This window comes from Halichoerus grypus, chromosome 1, assembly GCF_964656455.1.
Source record: "Halichoerus grypus chromosome 1, mHalGry1.hap1.1, whole genome shotgun sequence".
Classification (NCBI taxonomy): domain Eukaryota; kingdom Metazoa; phylum Chordata; class Mammalia; order Carnivora; family Phocidae; genus Halichoerus; species Halichoerus grypus.
The window spans coordinates 148,684,114-148,699,952 of record NC_135712.1 but is presented as its reverse complement, the minus strand read 5'-3'; the positions used below and the strand labels follow the sequence as shown (position 1 = coordinate 148,699,952).

At 41.8% G+C, this 15,839-nt stretch overlaps 1 protein-coding gene, 1 long non-coding RNA gene and 1 pseudogene across 10 annotated transcripts in view; 2 read left to right on the top strand and 1 right to left on the bottom strand.

Moving 5' to 3' along the window:
- The window catches only part of CTDSPL (CTD small phosphatase like), a 113,416-nt gene that overhangs the window by 27,773 nt on the left and 69,804 nt on the right, over positions 1-15,839 (top strand). The gene's annotated exons all lie outside the window — the stretch shown is intronic.
- LOC118536953 (non-histone chromosomal protein HMG-14 pseudogene) lies at positions 6,020-8,028 on the top strand (annotated as a pseudogene).
- LOC144381976 (uncharacterized) lies at positions 11,483-12,767 on the bottom strand. The gene is made up of 2 exons (XR_013448357.1): positions 12,541-12,767; positions 11,483-11,801 (listed from the first exon to the last, which is right to left on the bottom strand). It is a non-coding gene; the product is annotated as an uncharacterized LOC144381976 (long non-coding RNA).

The window sequence follows — 15,839 nt, the reverse complement described above, 5'->3', positions numbered from 1 at the left end:
CTGGTGGGCACACCAGCCTGTCCTGTTTTCACCACTGCCCAGGTTGGAATTGGGTACTAAGGGTTCCAGGCTGGCCCAACCTGGGGATGGCCGACCCAATCGACCTAGAAAACATAGACTGGGCCAGATTTCCCTCCCATGGGTAGCCTTCTCTCCACTATCACCACTGCTCACTGGAGGTGCCTTATCATAAATCTGGGACCTATCCCAGTCCAGACTAATCCACAGCTGAGCTCACTGAATCTCTTAGAATTGGACCATCCAGACCATGGCCATATTTCAGCAGCCATTCAGTTCTCTATACTCTACTCCTGATGATCAGCACTGGCTGAAAGAAGTGACTGCACAGGAAAGCCCTTTCTCCTCCTACACACAGGTATGTGCAGGGCACCAGGCCAGCTATAGGCTAGGGCACGCTGTTTGTGTACATAGGTCTGCGTTAAAGCCCAGACTGTCCTCTGTTGCAGTCTTGGAGTGCCATTTTACAGTGGAAATGACTGTACCAAACTCCTAGTTGGAGAGGACCCCTTGCACTTTCAGTTAGCTAAGGTTTAACCTGTTTATGGAAGTGTTTTCCTTTGCAAAGAACACCTTTTATTTTTTAGGTAGTGAGCCATTTTTAAAAATCTTGGTTTATTACAGAAGTAATGCATGCTTATAACAGATTGAAACAATACAAAAGTATGTTAGAAAAGGATTTCCCCCATCCTAATCCCATCCATAGGGAAAAAGGGTGGTATATATGTATGTATATACAACTTTATATAACATATACATACATGTACATACATGTATACAGCATATGTATGTGCACATGTATCTTTGCAAACAACCATGACTCAATATATATGGTTATTGTTCAACAAAAATGAGCCTATGCAATGCACCTTGTTTTTTTCTGTTGACATATATTATAGACATCTTTTCATATTATATAGATTTACCTCATTCTCAGAAATATTCTTTATACGGATGCACCTTCATTTACCTAAGCCTCCAATCGATGGACATTTGGATTCTTCCAGACTTTTGATATTAATATTCTTGATGCAATAACATCCTTAACTCTGAAATCCGCGGCCTTCGTTCAGATTCCAGATAGTCCGTACTTTGTGACCTGTAGCAAGTTATTTAAACTCTGTGCCTCGGTTTCCTGATATATAATATGGGAATAAAATTGTCCTCAGAGTGTCCCTATGAAAAAAGAGCTAAGTATTTAGCATATTATAATAATGATAACTAATATTTATTGAGTGCTTACTATCAGCCAGGCACTGTGTGGGTAAACAAATACCACAGTTTCATGCATTAGCCTTATAACACATTTTTTTTTATATCTGCAAAAGAAAGTCCTACATTATTATTATTGAAATGACATTAGCTATTCCTATGCATCTACTCCTCCAGGTAAATTTTTAAATCAACTTTCCACCTACATCCCATCAATATGACAAGTTTTTTTTTTTTTTTTTTTAATCTAGTTGGAATTTCGAAGGGTGTTTGTATTCTCGAAGGTTGCCAGAGTAGAAAGACCCTTGGACTTGAGTTAAAGAGAACTGGATAGTCTCGTGGTGTCCCTCCAAAGCTGTGTGACCATGGGCAGTTCATGTAAGTGCTCTGAGCAACTGCAGCTTCCCTACCTAGTAACCGGGAGGGATGATCCTTATGGGAGCAGAGGGCGGGGATATTGTAAGAAAGCACTAGAACAGCACCTGACAATATTTTTGAATGTGCTTGCTTCTGAGACAAGTGTTTTTGCTTTGTCTTCTGGTCCTTTGTCATCACCATTTTCAGTGGCAACTCTAAGATGATCTTCTGTGAAAAGAGTTTGTGTAAGAGCAAGAACTGCAATGAGCGAGCAGGATGAAGTTTAAGGCCCCCGCTTCCTGTGCAAGGCGAGCTGAACATTTATGACCAGTGAAGATTAGCCAAAAGGGAGGAAAGGGAATTGGGACAAACACAGACTGTTCCGTTGTGCCGGCATGTGCCACCAACCGTGGCGTGGACTTCCTGCTGCAGGACACAGCTGACCTTTGGAGAGTCACTGTCTGGGTGAGGCTGTCCTTTAGCAGGACAGCACACAGCTGTTGTTTAGATGTCAGAGGCTAGTTAATAACTGTGTTTGGCAGTCAGCTTGGGATGTTAACAGTTTGGAAAACAGTCTGCTTCTAGGTTTAAGGAAGGCGAGTATGAAGAGAATCTTTGTGTTGCTAACAGGTTGTTTGGTAATCCTACTTTGAACAAAAATTAACACTTAGCAGTAGCTTTAAAAAGTATTATGAGAACTCATAAAAGTCAGAGCAGATGTGCAAGAGAAGGTCACACTTCCAGAGCTCTCTTGGGAACTATTTCTGGACTAACAAGTCCAACAAACGTGTTAATTCAGGTTGAGATTTCTAATGCAAATATTGACTCAATCTCAACCTTTTGCAGTTAATTCTCCAATGTGAATGTGTCCTTTCAGGCTATCTTGGCCTGTTTTCTTTTCTTGTGCCTCATACCTTGCCCACCGTTCATTTTGAACTCTTAGCTTTTAATAGTTCTGCATTCTGTCTCTAGATCTGAATAATGTTAAGAGGCCTAAATTGAACTTTTCCTCACTTTCCCAGTGGCATATTTGTGGGAGAGGAGGAAGGAGAAGAGACTGTTGAGACCAGGAAATCTTGGCGGAATGTAAATGATTCCCAGACTTAGATCAGATTACGTAGAAATAACTTCTTACCCACTGTTTACCATTAAAGGAAAAACTGAGGACAGGTTGTTTTGTTGACCGCCCCCCCTTCCAGTTCACATGATTTTTTAAAATTACTGTTCATTTTAAAATATGTGTTTTAAAGTTTCTATGAATTGGTGTGCAAACTGCTGCATAGCTAGCCAACTTTTAGTGTAAAATAGAAAGCTTTGTCTGAAAGATACGACAAATATACTGTATATTTACTTCACCTTCATTCCTGAAGGATATTTTCACTGGATATAGAATTCTGGGTTGAGGATTTTTTTTTTTCCCAGATGCTGTTTTACCATCTTCTGGCTTCCTTGGTTTCTGATGAGAAGTCAGTGGTCACTGAAATCATTGTTATCTTTATGTAATTTATCCTTTTTCTCTGGCTGCTTTCAAGATTTTCCTTTCTTTATCTTTGGTTTTATTTATCCTGCTTAGAGTTCATTGAGCTTCTTAAATCTGTAAATTTAGGTTTTATACCAAATTTGGAGAATTTTCAGCCATTATTTTTTCGAATATTTTTCTGCCCCATTCTCTCTCTTTTCTCCTTCTGAGACTGGTTATACCTATGATAGACTTACTTGTTATCTTAATTCCAGTATAGTTAACATATACTGTTATATTAGTTTCAGGTATACAATATAGTGATTCAACAATTCTGAGCATCACCCAGTGCTCATCACAAGTGCCCTCCTTAATCCCCATTACCTATTTCACCCATCCCCCCACCCACCTCTGCTCTGGTAACCATCAGTTTGTTCTCTATAGTTAAGAGTATGTTTCTTGGTTTATCTCTCTCTCTCTTTCTTTTTCTTTTGCTCATTTGTTTTGTTTCTTAAATTCCACATATGAGTGAAATCATATGGTATTTGTCTTTCTCTGACTGACTTAACTTCACTTAACGTTATATTCTCTTGCTCCATCCATATCATTGCAAAGGGCAAGATTTCTTTGCTTTTTATGGCTGAATAATATTCCCGTGTGTGTGTGTGTGTGTGTGTGTATACACATACCACCTCTTCTTTATTCATTCATCTATCAATGGACACTGGGCTGCTTCTAAAATTTGGCTATTGTAAATAATGCTGCTGTAAACATAGGGGTACATGTATTCCTTTGAATTAGTGTTTTTGTATTTTTTGGGTAGACACCTAGTAGTATGCTTACTGGATTGTAGGGTAATTCTATTTTTAACTTCTTGAGGCACCTCCATACTGTTTTCTACAGTGGCTGCACCAGTTTGCATTCCCACCAACAGTGCAGGATTTCCTTTTTCTTCACATCTTTGCCAACACTTGTTGTTTTTTGTGGTTTTGATTTTAGCCATTTTGACAGGTGTGAGGTGATATCTCATTGTGGTTTTGATTTGCATTTCCCTGGTGATGAGTGATGTTGAGCATCTTTTTGTGTGTCTGTTGGCCACTATGATAGACCTTTTGATATTGTCCTGGGTCTGATGTTCTGGGTTTTTTTTTTTTTTTTCAATCTTTTATTTCTCTCTCTTCTTCAGATTGGGTAATTTCTGTTGGTCTATCTTCAAGATCACTGACACTTTCCAATATAATTTCTATTCTATTAAGTTCATCCAGTGATTTTTTTGAAATTTTTGTATGTTATATTTTTTAATTATAGAACTTCCAGCTGGTTCTCTTTTGTAGTCTCTATTTCTCTGCCAAGGTTTTCTGTATATTTCATATATTCTTTTATGCCATTGAGCATAATTATAATAGCTGCTTTAAAATCCTTATCTGCTAATTGCAACATCTGGGTTATCTTGGGATTGCTATTGATTGCCTTTTTTCTTGAGGATGGGCTGCATTTTCCTATTTCTGTGCATGTTTAATAATTTTGGGTTGTATTTTGAACATTGTACTACTACATTATGGAGACTCTGGATTCTATTATATTCTTCTGAAGAGGTTTATTGCAGGCGGGGCAGGTTATTGTTTATTTTGGTTTTTGCCTTAGCTAGCAATTACCTCGGTTTGAACTAAAACCACAAACCCAGGCTGTTGGGCTAAGCATCTCAATTCTTGGCTCAGTTATTTTATTCTTAGCTAGGTTGCCTAGAGTCTGCCCCATGCATCCATGTCTCAGGAGATTTGGGCAGAGTTTTTACACAGAATTTGAGGCTTTCTCTTTCTGGGATTCCCTCTTCACTTTCCAGTGGCTGTGGTGGTCCCAAAATCTGTCTCTGAAAGACTGCATGCTTTCTGTTGGGAGTTTTAGCCCTCAGCATGACACTGACCACAGCCTGCCACCAGGCTAAAAGCCATAAAATTGAGAAACACATCTCTGTCTTTTCCTTTCTCCCACATCTCAGCCCTCCTACAGAATCTACCTATTTTTTTGTCTCTCTACAGTGCCTTCAGGCAATTGTTTTTATAAATTTTGTCTGGAGTATATAGCTTTTTCTGGGAGTATTGGTCCAATAGGAGCTAACTTGGCCATACCAGAGGTGGAACTAAAAGCACACTTTTAAAGTGCAAACTGTTCCTTCCTATAATTAGTGCAGATTAGCAAATTTGAAAAGTATATCTATAAGTAGATAAAGACATGGGACTTGAAAACTTCTAGAGGAAACAGTTATTTTTAGGGTCTTAGTAAACTACTATTAACAACCAAATAAGCAGCGTAGTTTGTTGTATACTTCAACATATTAATGAGATACCAGAAGCTTCTTTGTTAAATCTTTTAGTCAAAGTTTCTATTTCATACTAGCCAACTGAAAGTTGCCAGGTAGCAACTTAATATACCAATTCACAGAATTAAAGGGAGAAACAAAAAATACCTCAGTCAGAGTTGGAGATTTTCCCACTGTCAGCAACTGATAGACCAATTACACACACAAAAAAATTTTCAGTAAACACAGATGAAGACATAAGCCAGATTGATGTTTGTAGACTACTACATTCAACAACAACAGGATATACATTCCATAAAACAAGTCTCAATAAAGTTTAAAAACTTGGACTATGTAGAGAATGTAGTATATCCTCTGACTACATTGGAATTAAATTAGAAATCAGTAACAGAAGTATATCTTGGGAAACCCCAAATATTTGGAAATTCAGGAACACACTGTAAATAATCTGTGTTTCAAAGAAGAAATCGCAAGGGTATTTGAAAATAATTTTAACTAAATGATAATGAAAATATAACATCAAAATTTATAGGATGCAGCTAAAGCAGTACTTAGAGGAAATTTTATAGCTTTAAATGTTTGTTTTATAAAAAGGTATTTTTTAAAAAGATTTTATTTACTTATTTAAGAGAGAGAGGGGAGGGACAGAGGGAGAAGGAGAAAGAGAATCCAAAGCAGACTCTGTGCTGAGCACTGAGCCCAGCCAGGGGCTCGATCCCACAACCCTGAGATCATGACCTGAATCAAAATCAAGAGTTGGAGGCTTAACCAACTGAGCCACCCAGGAGCCCCAAAAAGAAAAGTCTTAAATGTGCTGTACAGTAGCACTTTCTGTGGCAGTGGAAATGTTCTGTATCTGTGTTGTCAAGTCTGATAGTCAATAATCATATGTGGCTTTAATTTTTAATTAATTTAAATTAAATTTAGATACCCACATGTGGTCATTGGCTATGATATCAGATAAGACAGGTCTAAAACTCAGTGACTGAAGGTTTCCTCGTAAGAAAAATATCCAGGGCACCTGGGTGGCTCAGTCATTAAGCGTCTGCCTTCGGCTCAGGTCATGATCCCAGGGTCCTGGAATCGAGTCCCACATCGGGCTCCCTGCTCAGCGGGAAGCCTGCTTCTCCCTCTCTCACTCCCCCTGCTTGTGTTCCCTCTCTTGCTATGTCTCTATCTGTCAAATAAATAAATAAAATCTTTAAAAAAAGAAAAAGAAAAATATCCAAAATAAGTAGTAAGAAGGACATGAAAAAGAAAAGAGCAGTGGGGAGGAATGACAACAGCCAGGCAGCCCAGCTTCATGAAGGCTCTGCACACACCTCAGCCCCACAGGCGCAGGCACCGGGCACTCGCCCACTCCCCACCATGATGCCCAAGAGGAAGGTCAGCTCCTGCGAGGCGGCAGCAAAAGAGGAGCCCGCGAGGAGGTTACTGAGGTTGTCAGCTAAACCTGCTCCTGCAAAAGTGGAAATGAAGCCAAAAAAGGCAGCAGGAGAGGATAAATCTTTAGACAAAAAAGTGCAAACAAAGGGGAAAAAGGGAGAAAAGGGAAGACAGGCTGAAGTGGCTAACCAAGAAATGAAATAAGACTTACCTGCCGAAAACAGAGAAACTAAAAATGAGGAGAGTCCAGCCTCTGATGAAGCAGGAGAGAAAGAAGCTGTCTGATTAATATCATATATCATGTCTTATTAGTGGTTTCTGTCTCTCTTGTACAATCCAGGGAAATATTTTTATCAACTATTTCATTAATCCAAGTTTTTTAGTAGCTCTAGAAACATTTTTAAGAAAGAAGGAATCCTACCTCATCCCATTTTTTAAGTATATATGCTTTTTTATAAGAGGTGAAATCATTTGTTGGTTGTTTATTTTTTGGTACAACCAGAGAATCATGAGATATTGAATATGGGAGGCTTTGATTGTCTTATGTGTCAGCTCAACATTCCATAGATGGGGTAGTTTTTATATCCTGTAATACTAAGCATACTAAATGGCAATTTGGAGTCAGTCGTGCATTTAATGTGCCTTGAACATTTTAAATTACTTCTATTTCCATGTTGTTTTTGGTAGAATTGATTCCTAAAGAAAACCACTCCTTGATCTTGACTCTCCCTGTCAGAATTTTGTGCACTCTGCAACATCTTGGTCTGGTAGTCCAGTTTTCCTAGTAACTTGTTAATGTGCTGTGCGAGATTGAAAATTTGAGTATGTAGTGTATATGATATTAAGTTGTGAATTAATGGGACTTAAAGATAATAGTGTATCAACATTTGAAGATATTGGTACTTGACATACTGTTAAGGAAAATTTGCCTTCAAATTTTAAGCTGGAAGGTCACTGGAATAACTCTTAGAAAGAATCACAACTACATGACTTTTTAGATTTTCAGTATGTACATTAAGAATTGTGTACAAATTGAAATGTCTGTACTGATCCTTAGAACAACCAATAAAAATTCAATTATGAAAGAAAAAAAGGTAAGAGCATAAATCAGTAAACTGGAAAATAGACAAAAAATAGAGAAAAACCATAATCCAAATGCTTTGTCTTTTAAAAGATCAATAAAATTGATTAGATACATAGAGAGCACTTATTACCAAGAGCCAGAATAAAAGAGGTGTTATCAATCCTACAGACATTAAAAAATTAATAAGGGAATATTAGGAACAACTTTATACCAAAAAAATTAAACAACTTAGATGAATTCTACAAATTCTTTGAAAAATACAGCTCATCAAAACTGACACCTGGGGGCACCTGGGTGGCTCAGTCGGTTAAGCATCTGCTTTCGGCTCAGGTCATGATCCCAGGGTTCTGGGATTAAGCCCCACGTCAGGCTCCCTGGTCAGCAGGGAATCTGTTTCTCCCTTTCCCTCTGCCCCTCCCCCTGCTTTGTGCTTTCTCTCTCTCCCTCTGGCAAATAAATAAATAAGTCTATTTTTTTTAAAAAACTGACACCTGATGAAACAGAAAATCTGAATAACCCTATATCTATTAAAACAATTCTGATTCAGTGTCAGAAACCTTCCCACAAGCAATTTGGAGTTCTCAGTGTTGGTAGGAATATAAAATGATATAACCATTTTGGAAAGCTCTAGCATTTCTTTTTTTTTTTTTTTAAGTAGGCTCCATCCATGCCCGGTGTAGAGCCCAACACAGGGCTTGAACTCATGACCCTGAAATCAAGAGTCGGATGCTTAACTGCCACCCAGGCACCCCTCTAGCATTTCTTATAAAACAAATATATCCTTATTTGACTCAGCAATTTTACTCACAGTTATTTACACAAGAGAAATTGAAATATATGTTGACAAACACTTATAAAGCCTATATGTCCCCATCAGTAGGAAAATGGATACAGAAACAGTGATATATAATGGAATGCTACTTAGCAATATCAAAGAGAAAATTACTAATACATGCAACATGTATGAAACTAAAAAACTGAAAGAAGCCTTCCACAAAAAGAAGTATTTAGTATTTGATTCCACTTATATGAAATTCTAGAATAGGCAAAACTAACCTATGGTGGGGGAAAAAATCAAAACAGTGGTTCCTTATGGCAGAGTAGGGAGTTTTTTAACTCAGGTGTATATTTTTATGTAAACTCAGTGTATACACATTTAAGATTTGGGCACTTCATTGAATATAAATTTTACTTCAAGAGAAAAAAATGAATATTGAACTGTAGTTAATGATACACATTCTGAATTATTTAGAGGAAGTAGAATGGTACCTGTAGTTTACTTTGAAATACATCAAAAAGATTAAATGGATTAATGAATGAATACAAGAATGGATATGTGTACAGATATGTGATAAAGTAAGTACAGTCAAATAAATGTTAATGGTAGAATCTAGGTGGCCTTAAACATACTTTGTTGTATATGTGAAATTTTTCATAACAAAATGTTGGGGAGAAAGAGTGAGGAAAAAGTTTGCTTCTAATTCCATGTACACAGAATTACTGCAGTGCAGTGAATTGAACCTTTATTGGATCTGCCTTTATAAACAAGAAAAATGTATTACGAACACGTTTGTTCTGAGTTTCTCAAGCACTGCTAATAAGCAAAGGACCATGGAAGAATTAACTAATTAGTTAATATGAATCAAGCATTTTCCCTGTCCTCTGGGAACTTGCAATCTGATGAAGGATATAAAACAAACATACCAATAATAGAATATAGAATATGATACATTCTCTAATAGACATAGGGATAAGCTGGTATGGTTGTTCAGGAGAATGAGAGCATATTTAGGTTGGAGGAACCATGGAGGCTGCATGGAGGAGGGGATATATTGAATACCAATGGACAGAGGGCCTGAACAGGGGAGATGGTATCCCAGGTACAGAAAGGAGCCTGTGCAGGTGTTTGGAGAGTGTGGAATAAAAGTAGAAAGGTGAGACTAGGGCCTTGAAAACCAGGTTTGGATTTTACTCAGTAGATAGGAGGGAGACATTGTGTCTTTGTACAAGGCCGGGAGACAGATGCTTTAACATTAATGTTACTTAGTGGTACCTAGAAATGCGGGAAGCCCAGATGGGAGCCCCGACCCCCTCCTTACTGTAAGGCTTTATTCCATTCATGTGCTCCCTTGGAGGGGTGCCCAGGCCCTGGCTTTGATTTGAAGGAATTAGATTAGAGGATCTCCAAGGCCCTTCTAGTTCCAACATTCTGTGATCTTATGGCCGCTTGAAAAAGTTGTTGCTCAAACAGAGTAAATATTTCCTCTTGCAGTATTATTGTACTCTATTAGCCAACTCTTTCTTCATCAAGTCTGGATTGTACTGTTAGATATATTACAAATCCCATATTCAAGTGTCAGAGTTCTGAGCTGTTGCTGGGTGATAATGCTGCTTTTTACAGAGTTTTAACATTTCAAGCTGTTGAACTTTCACATTCTGAAAAAAATCACTGATGGTGATGTTAAGCCAGATGGGGTTACAGGGGAAAACTTACAACACTTTGTGGGAATCTGGGAGTTCTACATCTGTCACAGATGAGTCTGAATAATCTGAACTTGAAATGAGACTCTTCACAGAATGCTTATAGCATTCTGGTAATTCCTGAGTGCAAGGAAATGGAATCTTAAAACTGTGTGGAACAACACAATTTCTTTGGATGAAAAGAGTATCTTTTACCACGTGAGTTTTTATTAATGGTTTATTATTATATCTGATGTGTTCTGATATTTGGTCCCAAAGATAAAAGTCCCATACAATATATTAAACCATTGGGTGCGTGATGAAAAATTAACTTTCCATCTCTACGCATCCAGGTCCAGGTGGACGCCTGCTGTGTCAAGTGTGAAGGAAAGATAGTGGAGATATTGTTACTTCCAGACCACTGGGTCCAAGTGTTTGATGTGAGGAAAGAAATGATAGGCTGAAAAAGTTGTGTGGTGTGGGAACCCAAACTCCTTGGGAGGAAGAACAGAAAGGTAGCCCAGAGCACTTCCGTAGTAAATTTGCCGTGGCTGTGGTGGTTTGCTGGCTGGCTTAGCCCCAGTTCCAAAGACTCCAGCTTGATGCTTACGGCATGCTAGTTACACAGAGAGCTGAGCTGCAGAGAAAACGCATCTCTTAGCATCTGTTCACTTTTCATCTTACTAGGGAGAGAAACCATATCCCGACCTCATCAGAACACCAGGCCACCCCTCTCCAGGTGTCTCAGATATCTGTGCTCTGTGAACTTGGCAGAGATGGTCTTTTACAGGGAGGGTCTTCTCTCAGGGATCCCTAGTGAGAGGGGTCTCAGATCAGAGCTGCTTCAAAGAGGTAAGGGATGTGCCTCTAGACCCAGGCCCCAATTAAGGGGGGGCGCGGTGTTTTTCTTTTGCTCGGAAATGAGGAGTGCCACATCAGAGACTCTCTTCCATTTTAAAAATATTTCACTGAAATGTCTGCTTTCTGGTTGTTAGCAAACAGCATGTTTTGAAGCCAGATATCCTGTCCAAATAGTAATAACAATGTCACAACTTCTGTCACTAATACACTTTCCCCTTTCTTCAATTTACTTACAAGGATTTTTCTTGTGGTTGTAAAAGAAACTATAGAAATCATAGAAAACATACAAAAGTATATGCATAATAACACAACTTAAAGATGTTAATCATTGTTAGCTTTTTTATTTTTCTTCTTGCCTTTTGAATTTCTCTTACTTATGTGTATGTATAATGTCATAAGGGGATCATGGGAAATATAATACATGGATAGCTTAATATGTCAGCTATTTTTCACATGAGGGTTTTTCCCAAATTATAAAAACCCTTAGAGAATATCATATTTAATGACTATAGAATATTTGTTCTCTTCTGTGGGCATAGCATCACTTTTTAAAATAGTACCTCTCTATTAGACTTTTAGACTGTTTCCAGCGTTCTGTTGTAAAAGCAGCAATATCTTTGGTTTCAGGAGACATACTTCTGTGTCTGGGGAAGGAAGAGAAATGCATAAGTTTGCCAGGGTGCCTGATGCCCCTGACTGAGCCTTGTCATGGTCTTTGTCTGGCTTTCTGTGGATACTGGGTCCAAACTGAAGGAACAGAGAGGGAGTCTTCCGATCCACTAATGATGGCAGGGGCCACTTTGTATCTGTGCTGCCCTTCCCAAGGGACAAGCAGGCTCTGGGAATGGGAGTCCATCTCAGTGGACGGTAGCCCCGGTAGGCCCAAGGACCTAACCCTTCCTCACTCTCTTTTCCTCAGAAAGAATGATACCTTTTTCTGGGTTCCCACTTGACTGTGGTCGTAGACACTAAAGCAGAGGAGCTTGAAGTGGCTTGGGGCCTACTTGGCCTCATAGTAATAGTAATAACTGTAACTAATATTTATTGGGCATCTGCTATACTGTGTCAAGTGTTTTACATACAGCATCTTATTTAATTTGCAGACCCCTTGTTCTGAGAGCGAGAAATAGTGCTGCCCAGTGGAAAACAAGCAAGACAGGCTCTGGAATTAAACAGACAGTGCTTGGAGCCCAGCCCCGCCATTGACCAGCAGCTCTGTGACTAGGCAGATTTATTGGTCAGGAATGCATTCAGCTGCAAAACTCAGAAAACCCAACCAAGAGTGGCTTAAATAAGTAAGTAGTTATTTCTCAGACACAATGAGAATTCTGAGAGGAGCCAGTCCAGGGCTCACACAGTGTCATCAGACACTCAGTCTCTTACCTTCCTATCTATGTTGTCCCTGGCATGTGGCTTTCCTCCTCATGGTGGCAGATGGCTGCTTCATCTGAGGCAGGAAGAAGAAGTCGAGGAAAAAGCAGGGCCAGTCCCTAGATCAGGAAAGCAAAAGCTTTTCCCGAAATGCTCAGCTTATGTCTGATTGGCCAGAAGTCCATCATGTGGCCACCTAGGTGTAAAGGGCTCTGTGGAGAAGTTTCAGCTGCACGCGCCGCCATCCATAAAGGGATCAGGGTTCTGCTGGAAAGGGAGGCAAGGGCATGTCTGACGGGTGAGCCATCAGTGGCTGTACCAGCAAGTCATTTAGTATCTTGGAAGTTCACTTGTTCCTCTGGTAATAATTCCTTCCTATTCTAGTCAGGCTTTTTCAGCCTCTAAGAGGTGTGTCCAGTTTGTCAGCTCCTTGGGCACATCCTCAGGGACAAGGGGAAACTCAGGTCTGGGTCCCAGCTACACACACCCCATTCACCCAGGGTCTTTGTACTTCCCAGCAGCCTGTTAACACCTCATCAGTCAGGACGTGCCAGGAACTCTCAGTACCTACTGCCAGGCCATCACTTCTTTAGAACTGGGCATCCAGGGCTCCTTACCCTGAGGATTCTTCCAGGCGTGCAAAGCTGGGCTCTTGGCTACTTCTTTCCCTTGCTTCTAGTGCTCTCTCCTGTCTCACCCCAGCTGCTGTCCCTGCTGCCACTGCTGTGTCTCACAGTCAGACCCCCCCAAAGAGATGATGTCTTGGCTCAAACAGTCACCACTCATGAGGAGCATCACAGTCAGGCAGAGTCTTACACCAGGCCACCCCAGTGGTCCCTAGTCACCCTTTAGCCACAGAACACACCGTGGCTTCTTTCCTCGACAGAGACCTGTGGCTGTGGCAGGTGCCAGTGGATCCCAGATCCTCACCGATATATTACATGCAGAATCTCTGCACAGCTGTAGGGGCAGGGGCACCAGGCACCTTGAAGGAACACAGGAGAACACATGGGAGTTGTGTTCCAGAAAACTCGTTCCCCTGAAGTGGAGCAACAGGGAGGTACAGGCCCCAGGTGGGCTTCTCTGGGCCCTGCCAGAGCTAGGCAAGGATGCCTGGCTTGTTTAAGACTTTGAGATTGGCGTGGCTGGGGTGGGGGGGGGCGGGGGGCATGGTGATTCCTGTTACCTGGCCGTGGGAGAGCCACGCAGCAGCCTGGGCCACTGGCGCACTAACGCCAGGGCAGAGTGGAAAGTGTGGGTTCTCTGAAGAGAGGGTGGGGAGGTGTGGGGAAAAGGCTGCTGGTCAGATTGCTGGCATTCCTGAGGAGGACCTTGTTGGAAAAGGAAGCTGCTGTTAGCTGCACCCTCTGTCCCAAGCCGCCCAGGGATGAGAGGCAGTTATCAGGACAAATGAGAGAATGTGTGTGCACATACTTTGAAACGGTGACTCAGTCCAGAGGCCTCCTTGTTGCTGTTATTACAGCTGCCGCTGCCGCAAAACAGCTTTGAACCCTGAGGTGTGAGGCTGCCTGGAGGAAGGGCAGGGAGCGGGGGAGAGTTGCCTGGCAGCCCGGGACGTGAGAGCCTGCGGTCAGTGAGCAGGGAAGGGGCCTGCAGGATGGGTGAATGAGGCTGTGGCTGTAGGGTATTTGTGTGATTTCTGGTGCAGATAGAGAGCAGATCTGGGCCCTGAGGGTCAAATGCCAGAGCCAGGCAAGGATGCCCTAGTTGGCGCAAGGCTGTCCAGGCAAACAGTCAGCAGAGGGTGTGCCACACCTCCACCAGATCCTGTCACTGCGGGCCATGCGACGGCTTCATAGCAAACCGGGCACAGAAGCCCCGTTGTCCCTTTTCTCTTGTCCACCCTGCATCCGTCCTCTTCTGCTGAGAAGCTGCGACGGGTCAGGGCGCCGCCACTGCTGGGCAGAGCGCCTGCCAAGTCCATGTAGTTTCCGGCTGGTGCCAGGTCTGCCAGCCAGCTTCCCGCGGCCGCTGCCACCGGGTGACTGGTTCCTAGAAGCGGCACATGCGTGAGCTGGGACAGTGTAAGCAGAAAGTAATTGGGTGGCACCCCCTCCCTCACCAGATCCCTACCACGCGCTCGCTGGCTCCTGGACTTCTCCTTCAGCCTGTCCAGGGCAAGAGAGCTGTACAGTAAATCTCCTGAGCATGAACAATTCTGTGGAATAAAGTTGGCTCCGTGGGCTGGCTGCCTGTCAGACTAAAACTCTGAACTGGATTATGTGACATTTTCATTTTAATCAGAGAGGAAAGCCAGATTGCTGAGCAGAGCCACGCTGATCATGGCTCTTTTTTCAGCTGTTTAGCACTAATTCCCTTTGGGGGAGAGTCCTCACTGGGCCCCTTTTTAGACACCCGGGAGGAGAAGGAGAGGCACACGCTCTCAAGCTTTAGAGGCCACGCCAGCAGGTGGAAAACCCAGGGTACTCGTCTCACCCACACTGAGAAAGAACTTCACAGTGTGAAGAGCTATGCCGAGGCTCACCCAAGTGCTGACCCACTGGAACAGAGATGGGATCAGGGGGCGCCCATGAGAGGTGAGAGGTCCCCTTCCAGCCTCTGGCCGGAGCAGTGCTCCACCCCAGACCCTGAGACAAGGCATGAGGAAGGGCACAGCTCACCCTTGTCTGGGCACTCAGCCCGCAGCTCTCTGTTCAGCTCCCTTTTCATGGAGAAAACATGTCTGGCCATGAGTCCCCTTCCTTCACACATTCCAGGACACATCTCCCTGCTACATCATGCAGACCTGGTCCAAATCTGCCACTTCCTTCTCCACGTTCTCTGATCTGGAAAAGTGGTTTTTCTGCCCATCCTTATATCTTGACTGCAATATCAAAACAGCCTCCTAATGAGGCTTCCTGCCTCTGGGTCTCATCCTCATCCTCATCATCATCCTGTATATATTTCTAGCATAACTTGCCAAAGCATGATACAGTCTAATTACTGCTCTGTTTGGAAGCTCTGTGCCTCCTCACTGCCTACAAGAGACAGAAGAAGATGGGAGAAGCTTCTTTTGGGATTTGGTCCCCACTTGCCACTCTGAGTCTCACTACGCTTTTTTCTGCCCACAGCTGCAAACACAGATACTCAGGAATCACTGAGAGATGGGATGAATGAAAAAAAAATTAGGAAGCCAAACAAGAGTTCTCTGGTGTTTTTAATTTTATATAGAGGTATCATGCTAACATATGTGTGAATTAATCACTGATAATCTTTTCATGGTTTTCTTGAGCTAAGTCTCTTATCCAAAGAATTGGGAAGCCTGTCTTATTTTATAAAGAGGGCAGGGT